Below are 14,774 nucleotides of genomic sequence, written 5' to 3'. Positions count from 1 at the left end.
GGAATTATAATTCTAAAAATGTAAAACAGAAGTACTGGAATAAAGTGAGTGAATTTTTGTGTAGCTCTGAAACATGAAAAGTTGCTTTACCTAACTTATTATAAAATATAAATTAAAAGTAAAATTCAAGTATCAGGGAACAATACAGAGGTTTGACAACAAGCCATATGGCTAAAGTTTTGGAGAAGGGAGAAACACAATGCTCTGAGGAGTATAAAATGTTACCATTGCTATGGAAGAAATTAGCAATATTTAACAAAGCTAACTATGCATTTCATTGTTCCCCAGCATCCCAACTTGCAAGAACCTACCCTGAAGATAAGCCTCTATAAATGCAAAACAACATATGTGCAAGAATATTCACCATGCATTATTTGTAACACCTAAAAATTGAAAAAACAAATGCATTTCACCTGAATGGGATATGTTTAATAATGAAGTCTCATGCATTGTGAAAAAGTAAATAAAGGGGCCCCTGGGTGGCTCATTTGGCTGGGCATCCAGCTCTTGATTTTGGCTCCAGTCATGATCTCACGGTTTGTGAGATGGAGCCCCGCATCCAGCTCTGTAACAATGGAGACTGCTTGGGGTTCTCTCTTCCTCTCTCTCTGCCCCTCGCTTACTCAAGTTGTGTGTGTCTCTCTCTTAAAATGACTAAATTAACTAAAAAAAAAGAAAAAGAAATAAACTATTTGCAGAAGTTAAAAGTAATAATAATAATAATAATAATAATAAAAAAAACCCAGCCTGGATTGATAAACCAAAATTTAACAAAATTAAGTAGCATTTAGGGAGTGATGTGAAACTAGTGAATGAAATACCGCAAGAAGTGAGTTTTCTATGCATATCTCTTGTGGACACTCTTGTATGCTAAAGAGACCCTCATCTTTGTAACTGTAGCTAGCTCACTACTCCCTGATAAAGTATAGCAGTCTTCTCACCCCTCCATTCTTCCTGAAGACTACTACTAGTAAGACAACACAGACTTCAGGCTCCATTCCCACTCGTCATAGCCATTGGACCAATAACTAGGTTTAAGTCACAACATAATCAAGCCAGGGAACTGCTGCATTGAATATGAGAAGAAAGAGAATAGACGTGCCTTCTAACAAAGACACCAATTATACCTCCTTTTATTTTAATAAAAGTTAATGATCTGCTCTTAAGTGCTTTTTAAACCTGAATACATAATCCATGGAGGTATTATCCATGACTCTCTGGCCTGGCATGTCCATATTTGGAGTGAGTCAGCTTATACTCAGTGATGAATAGGTGGAAAGTGTCCAACAGACTTTGTTCAGGAAATGCAATTGATATTTTCAGGAACATAGCCAGAAATTTGGATTTACATACAAACGTGGCAGCTATCCTTATCCCCCTCTTCACCGCCTGAAGCAAAAGTACTGGTTCATAAGAACATTGATTCATAGAGGTTCCCATGAATACAGGAGCATGTTTCATTGATGGTTTGGTTAAGGTGAAAGTAAATGGTGCCCAGTGGGTGAGAGGAACCAGCCAGCTCCATTCCGTTGTAGAAGACTGACTACAGTAAGAGCTACGCGGCTCAGAGAACTCCATTGCCTCAGACAGTGCTCTCCAGGGCCAGGCTTATATTTTTCCCGAGTCTTGGGCTGTTGCCAATGGCCCAGCCATCTGGTATGCCATTTACTTCAAAGATTGCAGACTACTAGATTAAAAAATCAGCCTGTTGGGACTTGAGAACTGCGAAAATAAATTCTAATTTCAATCCAACAGTCTGATTCACTCTTGTTGATGCCCATGGTAAGAGCCTGTTCCCTAAGACTTACTGGAATAAAGCTGTTGATCAGGCCTGCATCACCATTGCCATTTGGATTTATCATTGCACCAGACATCTACCAACACATCTACCAACAGAGAATGGCTGTATGGTAAAGGACTATATACTTATCATTAAGAAGCTGCAGTGCATTCTAGATTTGGACCTTTTGCCAAAAGGCCCCTTTGTCTCAATGAAGGAGGCCATATTGAATGAGATACTGACTCTGCCTGCTTCTGGCAAATTGACTATATTTGATCTTTGACCCTGTTCAGGCTACCAGTGGTGCCTCCCTGCTGTTGACACATGTTTATGTTATTTGTATCTGATGAGCTTTTTCTGGCCATTGTTATGGCTCATCAAACTTAACTGTTCCATTTTCATCTTAACCATTTGTAGTCTGACATTATTATGCCCTTAGTTTGAAAGACACCCACCAATGGGCTGATAGTCTGTGTATTTCATGAACATTCATATTCTCTATCAACTGCAGGTTTCTGGCACTGCTGAGCCCTCTAATTAACTCCTTAAGAATCAAATCAAAAGGATTTCTGATTCTACCTCCCTCCCTCTTTATGGTCCACAAGCCTTAATAAAGCAGTTTGGTCACTGAATGTAGCCATCCCCTGACAGGGTTCACTACTTCTTGGTCACCTACTGGTTAATGACCAGGGTAATAGTGGGGAGTTATGTAGACTTAATTTGAAGATTTTGCCTTGCACTCCGACCATTCCTAAGCATGGTGCATCTTTTTTTTTTTTTTTTTTTTTTTCCCTGACAGCAAATCCAGGCCATATTGGTGTGTATGTCTTCTTGGTGGCAGCCCAGCTAAAAGAGAGGCTAGTATATTTAAACGAAATTCTGACTTAGTCATCCAGATTCTCTTGTTGGATTGACATCCTAGATCAAAAAGATAATGACACCTTGGTTGGTACACTGCTAGCCAAGTACCACATAATGACCTATGTAGGCCAAGGTAGGGTATATAATGAGTCTGTAAATTTTATAAAAATTCCTTTTTTCCTTTTATACTTGGCCTATTCCAGATGAAAGGTATAGGAGTAAGTAGAGTATGAGTTGAGAAATGGTGGAGTTAATAGCTACTAATATGAGACACTTATTATTCCAGAGACATGAAAGGAGAGCAAAAATCCCAATGCTTGAGGAGGAAACAGCTTAGACTCCAAGGGAGTGGGAAACAGTGCTCTTTGTCCCCTTTGTCCCAAAGTACAGCCTTATAAAACAATCACTGAGCAGCAGTTGTGACTAGTAATTGACCTGCTACTCAGTTTGTCATCTCCATGCATGTGCTTTGAAAACATAAACTAGTCATGTAGACTTGACCAGTCCTGGAATATTCTGATGTATTAGATGCTATCAGTGGTATGTTCTGAATGTGGAGTCTCCACCAAACATATGGACCAGCACAATTTTGTTTCAGTTCAGTGGATACAAATTTAAATGCTTTTTCTGATACCTGAGTAGCTGTGGGTTAATGCATGATGGCAAGAGGAGCTTCAGTCATCTGGTGACCTGGCCCATGTGGCTTAACCAAATAAATGCAATCATGACCCAAGTCAGGTTTAACAGTAAATCCTGAATTGCAATGACCTGTGATCCTTCAGGTTATACGTTTGTAGTTAGAAGATATGGGGCCATAGAATAACTTTCCTTTGTGGGATGGTGCTTTTGGCCCATCTGTGATCCACTGTAATAATTGACACTGATATGATAAATCAGAAATTCAGTTTTCACTGTGAATTGAAATGGATAAAAGACTGAACTTATACTACATCTAAGCCATCTGAATTAAGACCAATTAGTCTCATCTAGGGCTTATTCACAGTTGGCTGAATCTGTGACTATAAGAGGTCTAGTTTAGGTGAATGCAGAATGGCCTCATTTTGACACCTAGATTCTGGTTAAAGGCAGCCTTTCTCAAATACTTACTAAAAATGGGATCAATTTGGTCCTAGCCTCTACTGGTAAGAATAATCATAGTGGCCAACTGAATAGCATACACAAGTGGAAATTTGAGTTCAGCCAAGAGCATATAGGAACAAGGGGTGGGTTGTAGGGAGACATAATCTACCACGGGCCCTAAGCATCCCTGAATAACCATGTGGTGCCAAGAATTCAGGGCCCTGATTGCTCTCTATCTGGCTGCTTTTCAGGGTTTAAGTGAGCAACCTTGAGAGACAAGCTACTCTTTCCATCTGGTAACAAGAACAGTTTTGCACAGCACTCCTCTGCATCACATTTTGTTACCTGTGGGACTTGGGGTCAAGGGAAACTGACAGTCAATGATGGTCATGCCCCTCGGTGTGTAGTATGTAATAACATCCTCTGTTTCTGATTCAGAAGTCTCAGGTGTTCTCCCAGCACCCATGAATGTAATAGGATAACTTAATAGCTTCTAGGTGGGACAAAATCACATTACAGTTATGACAGTAATTTTCACCTTTTAACTGATAAATTTATTCATCTTCTTTTATTATGATTACTGGCATGTGAGGACTTTTCCTTTGCATCTTATTTTATATATTTCAATTTTTTCATAATTTTTAAGAAATTTTGCAATTTCTTACATTTTCATGAAATATTTTTGTCAGCCCCCTGTTTGGAAGTTTTTTATTCTATTTAATTCTGTGATAATTTTGTATAAATTTTATCATGGTTTCCCATGGTAATTTCACATGTAAATTGAGCTCAGCCTCTCATGAGAGTAGTTCTTGGCTACCAATTCCCTGTTGAAACTATTACTGCTATCGTCTTCTACCACCTTGAAGTTACCAAAACCAGTAGGATTCCCTGGTGAGTTTTTTTCCTGATTGATGTTTTCCAGATCATCCTTTCAATGAGGATGCAGTCTTTATAGCTTTTTGCCTCTATGATAGAGTCACATATAGTGCTTTCCATTTCTCATGGCCCTAAAGGTTATTCTCCTATGTTTGAGTTTAAGCAACAAAACCTTGGGGTCCTGTTATTGGCATTCATTCTAAGAACAGTTATGACTTCCATGTTCACTTGCCACTTATTATTTCTATTCTAATATCTGTAAGTTCAAAATTTCCTTTATAAAATTATTGAATGAATTCATATCCTTTGACAAGTATTATTTTTTTGTTTCACAAAGGTGGATTTCCAAACCCTGACCAGGAGTGATGTCAGGATAGGAGAAGCCAGTCTCTAAATCCTCACTGAAACGCCAGTTTTAATAATCACTTGATGAGAAGACCTTTATGAGAGTAGAAGTCTAGCTGAGAGGTTCTAGCACCTTGGGGAAGCAAAAATTGTGAGAATTAATGCATATTCCTGGGATATGAGGATGATTCAATATATGCAAATCAATAAATGTGATATGTCACATTAGCAAAAAAAAGGATAAAACCCACATGATCATTTCTATAGATGCAGTAAAAGCACTTGACAAAATTTAACACCCATTCCTGGTAAAACTGTCAACTAGGTATAGAAGGAATGTACCTCAATATAATCAAGGTCATATATGCTAAGTCCCTTGTTAACATTATACTCCATGATAAAATCGAAAAGCTTTTTCTTGAGTATTAGAAACAGGAAGACAAGGATGTCCACTTTCACCACTTTAAGTCAACATAGTACTAGGAGCTGTAATCTGACAAATTAGGTAAGAAAAAGAAATAAAAGATATCTAAATGAGAAAGGAAGAAGTAAAATTGTCTCTCTTTGTAGATGAAATGTTCTCTTATATAGAAAACTCTAAAGACTCTACCAAAAATGGTTTAGAGCTAATCAGCAAATTCGATGAAGTTGCAGGAAACAAAGCCAACATACAAAAATCAGTTGCATTTCCATATACCAACAATGAACTATTTGAAAAAGAAACTGAAATAACAATCCCATTTGCAATGGTATCAGAACAATAAAATACTTAGGAATAAATTTGGTCAAATAGGTGAAATATTTCTATACTGAAAATTGTAAGACACCAATGAAAGAAAGTGAAGAAGACTCAAATAGAAGAATATCCCATGTTTATGAACTGGAAAGAATTAACATTGTTAAAATTAAAACTGGCCAAAAGGATCTACATATTCAATAGCATCCTTATCAAAACTCCAATGTAATTTTTCACAGAAAAAAAAATCCTAAAATTGACATGGAACCACAAAAGTTTCCAAAAAGCTAAAGCAGTCTTGCACAAGAAATAGAGAAGCTGAAGGCATCATACTTCCTGACTCCAAATTATATTTCAAAGCTGTAGTTATCAAAATAATATATGCTATTGGCATAACAGACATATAGGTTGATAAGACATAATAGAGAATCCAGAAATAAATCCATGTGTGGGCTAACTGAATCTCTAACAAAAGTATTGAGAGTACAAAATGGGAAAAGGATAGTTTCTTCAATAAATTGGGAAAAATGGATATCCACTTGCCAAAAAATGAAATTGGACTCTAATTTTATACCATATACAAAAGACAACTTGAAATGGAATAAAGACTTAGATGTAGGACCTGAATAATAAACTCCTAGAATAAAACTTGGGGGGAAAGCCCCTTGATATTGGTCTTGGCAAAGACTGAATGTGACACCAAAAGCACAGGCAACAAAAGCAAAAATTAACAATTGGGATTACATCAAACTAAAACATTTCTATATAGCAAAAGAAACAAGATAAAAGTCAACTTATTAAATGGGAGAAGATATTTGCAAACCACATCCTTGATAAAGGGTTATAGCCAAAATAATATAAATAACTCATGCAGCTGAATAGCAAAACAAAACAAAAAAGCAACCCCCAAATCCAACTAACCTATTGAAAAAATGGGCAAAGGACCTGCATAGACATTTCTCCAAAGAAAACCTACTAATGGCCAACAGATATATGACAGTGTACTCATCATCATTAATCATCAGAGAAATTCAAATCGAAACCACAATATCACTTTACACTGTTTGGATGAATAAATAATGATTAAAAAAAGGATAGCAAGCATTGACAAAGATATGGAGAAAAGGGAACTATGATACATTCTTGGTGGCAATGTAAATTGGTCTGGTCTAGCCATTATGAAAAGAATATTGAGTTTCTTCAAAAAATTAAAAATAGAACCATGTGATCCAAAAATCTCACTTCTGGGTATTTATCTAAAGGATCTTAAAGACATATTAGCTTTTCTGTGATCATTCAAGTACTATTTAAATAGCCATGGAAGCATCCTAAATGTCCTGATGGATGAATTTATAAAGAAATTTATATACATGCAATGGAATGTTATTCAACCTTAAAAAAGAAGGAAATTCCAACATTTGTAACAATATCGATGAACATGGGTGATATTTAGCTAAGTGAAATAAATCAGACACAAAAAGACAAATACTCTATGTTCTCACTATGTATGGAATTAAAAATTTTAAAGAAAATCTAAAATTCACTATGTATGAAATTGAAACTCATGGAAGCAGATAATAGAGTGATGGTTAGCAGGACTAAGGGAAGGAGGAAATGGGGAGGTGATGTCAAAAGGTATAGGATCTACACGATAAGTTCTGGAGATCTATGATAGAGTGTAGTGCTTATAGCTAATGATACTGTATTGTTTACTTAAAAATTGCTAGGAAGGTAAATCTTATGTTTTCTTAACACATAGTAACAAGAAGAAGAATAAGGAGAGGAAGAAGACGTGGTGGTGGTATTGTGGGAGGAAGTTTTGGGAGGTGATGGACGTGCCTGTAGCCTCATGATGGTGGTGGTTTCATGGGTATGTACCTCCAAACTCATTGATTTGTATATATTAAATACTTTACATATATCAATCATACCTCAGTAGAGTGGTTAAAAAATTAATAATATGTAAACAAAAACCCAACAAACCCTGTTATTATGAGTGTGGGATAGATGTTATGTCACCTTTTTGTTACAAGAGCAAATATTTTAAAGTTAGGAGGATATCTTTATAATCTGATAAATTCTTGTTCTTTTATTGCCAGATTTTTTGGTATAAAATGGGAAACAAATTTGATCTCAAAAGCTAGTTGAAGGAATTAAACGAGTAATCTGTTTAAAAATCCAGTAGAATGCCTGGAGAGGAAGTACAGTGAGTGCCCCTCCCTAGATTTCCTCGCTTCTGTTAATAGCACCTGCATTTGCATCTGGGAAACTACCCTTCCTCTATTCCTCACATTCGTATTTGAATCATTCTTCAGATTTCCAATTCCTGGCCAGACTAAGTCAGGGGGACCTGCTCACCCCATACATTTGAATCTTGAACCAAGCAATCTGAAGATGGACCTTACCAATTTTAAAAGTGGTACTCTGAAAATTCCTTTCATAGGTGTGACTTAGATTCTCATGCCTGTCATTTTGGAGTCCCAGTGCATCAGAGTTTTCTTTTTTGCTTTGGACTTCCCATAATTTTTCAAATAAATTCTGTTCTTGCTTGTGCTAAAGTAGATATCCATTGGTCTTACAATTAAGTATTTCTAACGGATATATTTGAAATTAATAATCATCAACAAGAATCCATTTATTTAACAATATTTGTTGAATATTTATGCACTAGGCACTTCATGGTTTGCTAGAGATATATGAAAAAATTCCGCACTCCAAATTTTTATAGTCTAGTTTTCATATTCTCCTTTTATATCTTTCTTTCTGTGTCTTCATTTCATGTCCTCATTGTAATTGCATTCTTCTGGAATTGTTTAAATATCTGAAAATCAGATTTCATGGAGGATGGTCACCTGCATTTTCCTTCTCTTTTAGACCCTACACACTGCTACCTATGTTTTCATGCCTATGATCCCACTTTTACTCTCTCTAGAGGTAGAATCCTTTGCATTCCTATTAGCCACAATTATAAATTTAAGTGAATTATTAAATTTGAGATGGTAGCATAAACTATACAGGGATTAGAATTTTCACAGCATCAGTGAGCTTTTATAATAAATTATTTAGAATGTGAAATATTTCTTTCTCTCGCACTCTCTTTCTCTTTTGTCTCTTACCTAGTTGGAATTGTGGATCTGGTAGGAGTACCCACTGAGGGGCCTCACTGTGTCTGCAGTGAGGTTCAAAACAAAGTAAGGAGATTATGTATCTCAGAAACAAATACTTCTTCCAAGGGGTCATTACTTCTGATTTTCTTTGATTTCATGAGGTTGTTCCACTAGTATACTGGCACTGTATTCTAATTCCTCTGGTATTTTCCAGTACTCACAGTGCTACGATGGAAAATTCTAAGCCCAGGGTATCAGGGTATGTTTGGCTAGATTCTGATTCAGGCCTAAAGCTAACAGGGGAAAATGCTGTCCTTAAGGCTCCACATGGCCAGTCCACTTCATAAAAGTAGGAGACTTCAGAGAAATATGGCACTAAAGATAGTACCTTGTGAAAAAATTAGTTGGTAGTAACTTCTCTATAACTATGTCTTATCTGAGGTGTGCAATTTATGGTTTCTATTTACGATTTTTTTTAAAACTAAGCAGTTTTACTACTACATTACCTGGCCCACAATTGTGGATCAGACATTAACTGAGCATCTGATAGATTCCAGACACTGTTTCTGGCACCTTAAGCATAACTACCAATTAAACAGACAAATTTCTGCTCTCAAGGGAGAGACAATAAATAAGTGAAACAGAAGAGCATAAGCATAGGGTTTTAGAGTATGAACTGTGGAGCTACACTGCCTAGATTGAAATCACAGTTTAGCCACTTTCCCCCCAAGTTTTATTCTAGGAGTTTATTATTCAGGTCCTACATCTAAGTCTTTATTCCATTTCAAGTTGTTTTTTGTATATGGTATAAAATTAGAGTCCAATTTCATTTTTTGGCAAGTGGATATCCATTTTTCCCAATTTATTGAAGAAACTATCCTTTTCCCATTTTGTACTCTCAATACTTTTGTTAGAGATTCAGTTAGCCCACACATGGATTTATTTCTGGATTCCTATTATGTCTTTATCAGCCTATATGTCTGTTATGCCAATAGCATATTATTTTGATAACTACAGCTTTGAAATATAATTTGGAGTCAGGAAGTATGATGCCTTCAGCTTCTCTATTTCTTGTGCAAGACTGCTTTAGCTTTTTGGAAACTTTTATGGTTCCATGTCAATTTTAGGATTCTTTTTTTCTGTGAAAAATTACATTGGAGTTTTGATAAGGATGCTATTGAATCTGTAGATCCTTTTGGCCAGTTTTAATTTTACTTATTTTATGTTATGCTATTTTATACGCTAGTGGGAGTGGAGCAGAGGAAGAGAGAGAGAGAGAGAAAATCTTAAGCAGGCTGTATGCTCAGAGCAGAGCCTCATGACCCTGGGATCATAACTTGAGCCAAAATCAAGAATCAGATGCTTGACTGACTGAGCCACCCAGGCGCACCTTGACAGACTTATTTAACATCTTGATAGTGTTATCATCAGATATCCAGGTCTCAGATTAAATTGGGAAAATTATTCATTTCCTACATAATTTCCATAATGGGATTTTTTCTCCCACTGATAATCATAATATCAAAATATTTTGGGGTAAAAAATAAAGAGCTTTTTTAGAAATTATATGACATGGAAAGTTAAGCTCATGTATCTTATGCTAAGAAAGTGAAAAGTAAAAATGTTTACTGTATTTAAAATTTAATAACATGCAAAAGATATGTTTTATAAGATTTATAACTGTGAACCTCAAGATGCCTTTTGAAGCAGTAGGGAAAATTACTAGATAAGAATCCCCGTTGTCCTTTGTACACAATCCTCCTAAGCCTCAGAATAGCTCTTATTATTTGCTTTCTCAGTGTATCTGCATATTTTTCTTTATAGAATAAGACCATATTTTTCTGTATTTTCACAATAATGCCATTCCAAGGAAGTTAAATATTTATTTCACTTATTCTTGGCAACACTTTAGTATTCTTTCTGTGAAGTAATTTCTGGGGAGTTAAAAATAGTGTTTAAAAAATCACTTCTACTTTCAGCCCAGACTGTGAGACACATTCAAAATATGATTTCCAGAAAGTGCAGGAGGTGTGTAATGGGTGCTTTCTTTTTTTTCTATGGCCAGTGAGATTCGAAATTTCAATTTCTCCTTTCTGACTTATCTGTTGCTTGACATGCTCTATAAAAATAAATTGTCTCGTCTTTGGCTTTCCACCTGCGAATCTTCTACATTTAGTAAGTAAAATGTTAGGGAAAGTCTTTGAGTCTGTTGTCTGAGGGTGTCTAATAATTTTTATCAGCAAATTTATAAAGCCAGATACATTTTATTAAATGTTTATTGAAAAACTTTGTGCCAGAGAGGTTTGTTTAATGAGCAAATGATTTGAACAGAGAAGAGTCTGTTCTTCATATATGGCATGAATATTATTTATGACTCAGTTCTGAATAGATAATAGGAAAGACAAGGTCTCTGCCCAATGAGAGGAAAGGCAATACCAGTTTCAACACCTCTCACGTTTTTAGGCAACTGGTGGAAATAGAACAGAAACTGTCTATTCTTCCACATTGAGGACAATATAGTATAGAGTGATTTATACTGATGTCTTTTCGAGGATTCGTTAGTGTAACATTTGACAAAAAGAAAAAAAACAGCAAAATATTGGCAAAGTAATTTCAGTGGCATCTGGAAGTCTCATACTCACTTCTACTTCTTTTAGATTCTATAGTACATAATACATTTTTCCTTCAGATTTTCCATTTTATCATCATCATCATTCTTTTTAGAACCAGTTATTTTTAATGCGATAACCCACATAGGAAAATGCAAAAATAGTAATTGATAATTAATGTGATTTACTAAATAAAAGTACTATATTTAAATGTAAATTTTTGTTATTTTTTTACATATAAAATGTAAATTTTAAATGTAAAGTTACTTATTTATTTTTTTAACTTTTATTTATTTTGAGAGAGAGAGTGAGCAGGGAAGGGGCAGAGAGAGAGAGAGCAAGAGACAGAATCCTATGTAGGCTCCGTGCTGTCAGTGCAGAGCCCCATGCAGGGCTCAAACCCACTGTGAGATCATGACCTGAGCTGAGATCAAGAGTTGGATGTTTAACCAACTAGGCCACCCAGGCTCCTCTAAATGTAAATTTAAATAGAATTTTTATAACAGGAATGTAAAGGGAGGCAAATGTTTTTATTTACATATATAAAATAGTAATTTTTTAAAAAAAAATTAATGTTCATTCGTTTTTGAGAGAGAGAGAGCGAGCGAGTGAGCACAAACAGGGCAGGGCCTGAGAGAGAGAGAGAGAGGGAGACACAGAATGTGAAGCAGGCTCCAGGCTCTGAGCTGTCAGCATAGAGCCTGACATAGGGCTCGAACTTAAAACCGTGAGATCATGACCTGAGCCAAAGTCTGACGCTTAACCACTTAACTGACTGAGCCACCCAGGTGCCCCGTATGAAATAGTAATTTTAAGAAAGGGAATTTTATTTGTTTTAGCATCTTTCCTGACCAGGTCATCTTTCTCTCTCATCTCCTTCCCTTCACTAAAATTATACTTCCTTGTGGGAATACTGAATTATAGTTCCTTCATGATGTACTGGAATTTTTCTTCTCATGCTTTTTGTTCCCCTGGCCAGCTGGTGGAGAGGTGAGGAAGGAAGCATTATAATTTGTATTCATGCAGAATCTCATTCTTTCTCCATTAATATTACCTTTTGTTTTCATTCACCAGCTACCAATTCCCATGTATTTATTAATTTTTTGTTATTTGGTGTTTTCATTATGCTACCCCAAACTCTCAAAATGCTATCCATCATTCTTTAATTCATTTTAACAATATGTATTTGAACCTCCTTCAATTTATTGCTCAAATGTCACCTTTTACCAGACCTACCTGACCATCGTATTGTCACATGCCTGCCCTGTCCTGTATTCCCAGCTCCCTTCACCCTGGTATTAATTTTTTTTTTTTTATAGTATGCACTTCATTTTAACCTAACATACATTTTATTTAGCAATCACTTATGTGGTCCTTTCTCTATGCTGGACACTATCCTCAGTTACTTATAAATACTATTTAATTTTAATAATAACCTTTTGAAGTACCTTTGTTTAATAACTAAGGAAACAAGCACAGAGGGTTACTAACCTGCAAATATTAGAGAGCTAGAAAGTGGCTAAACTATGATTTCAATCTAGGTAGTATAGCTCCACAGTCCATACTCTAAAACCCTATGCTTATGCTCTTCACTTATTTATTATGTTTCACTTATTTATTATTTGTCTCTCCCTTAAGAGCAGAAATTTTGTCTGTTTAATTTGTAGTTATACTTAAGGTGCCAGAAACAGTGTCTGGAATCTATCAGATGCTCAGTTAATGTCTGATCCACAATTGTGGGCCAGGTAATGTAGTACAAAAAATTATAGCTTTTCTTAGGTCGGGAGAGAACATGAAATAGATATTAAATGAATAACCTCAAAAATAAGTACCTAGTTTCAAATATTGACAAAAATTATATAGGGAAACAGTTTAACATGGCCACATAATTTTGACTGGATTAGGTTAAAACATCTTGTTGTAAATAAATCTTTGAAGTCTACTCTAGACCTGAAGGGTTGACTAGAATTTATCCAGATAAATTGGGGGAAGTGACTTTCCCTGACCTAGGAAACTAGATGTGTTAAGTGTAACAGGTGAGACTGCATCTGAACTGAGTAGTTAAAATTCCAGTACAATTGGGGCACCTGGGTGGCTCAGTCGGTTAAGCGTCCAACTTCAGCTCAGGTCATGATCTCACGGTTCATGGGTTCAAACCCCATATTGGGCTCTGTGCTGACAGCTCAGAGCCTGGAGCCTACTTCAGATTCTGTGTCTCTCTCTCTCTCTCTGCCCCTCCCCTGCTTTCTCTCTCTGTGTCTCAAAAATAAACAAACATTAACAAATATAAAAAAATATAATTCCAATACAATTGGAAGTTATAGGTAGAAAGGAAGACCTGTAGAAAGGAGACTATGAAGCTATCTAGGAGTTCTATTGTAAAGGACCTTAGAGTTCATGTTAAGGTGTTTGGACTTTATTTTAAGATATTGGGAAGCAAAGTCTTCACGTCTTCAACAGTTAACAAACATGATTAGATTTACATTTTCAATATCTGAATGCAGTGCAAAGAATAGATTAATAGCAAGTAAGAGAGAAGTAGGCAATATGAGATGCTACCCAGCAGTAGAGTAATCTCAGCAAGAGATGGCAGTGTTTTAAACTAGGGTTGCTGCAGTGAAAATGAAGAAAACTGCACATTCAGGAGTGGAATCTGTTAGACTCACATGTTGATTGATACTGGAGATGAGGGAGGGGGAGGCATAGAACAGAGGGTTTTCTACATTCTGGTTTGAGTGACTGATCCTGCTGCCATTTAACCACAGGGAAAATAGAAAATAGGAGAATCACGTTTTAGGAGGTTAATCATATGTTCCATTTTGCACAGAGGACATATCTATGTGATGCTCTGGAGAAATATCTTTTGGGCAAGAGATTTGTCATTTCTTAGCACATTGAAACTATTACTACTAGTTAAAGCTGTTGGAAGAAATTTGACTGGTGAGATCTTTCAAAGTGAGAATAAAAGATTACCTAGGAGAATGAATGCCTTCATGATAACAGAATTTTAGATATGGCTAGAGCAACAGAAGTCTGCAACACCCTGAGGATGGATGGCAAAATGTAAATTTTGAGAATGCTTATCACAGTGTCGTTCATGGTAGCAGGGGTGAGGAATCAATCTAAATATCCATCACTAGAAAAATGGATAAATGTGATAGAAGTGTACCATGTATTACTATGCTTTTTTTAAAATAATGAACTAAAAATACAAAAATGGGTTGATTTTAAAATATTGCACTAAGTGACAAGACTATAAAATAATATATATAGAACATTGCCACTGTGTGATTATTTATACACAAGTAATGTGCACACTCATGTGCACACACATTATGTATTTTTAAATGATGTATGCACATCCAGTTGGATATTAAATC

This window comes from Puma concolor, chromosome B2 (assembly GCF_028749965.1).
Source record: "Puma concolor isolate L17-30 chromosome B2, mPumCon1.1.hap2, whole genome shotgun sequence".
NCBI classification, from domain to species: domain Eukaryota; kingdom Metazoa; phylum Chordata; class Mammalia; order Carnivora; family Felidae; genus Puma; species Puma concolor.
This window is presented reverse-complemented; position numbering follows the sequence as displayed.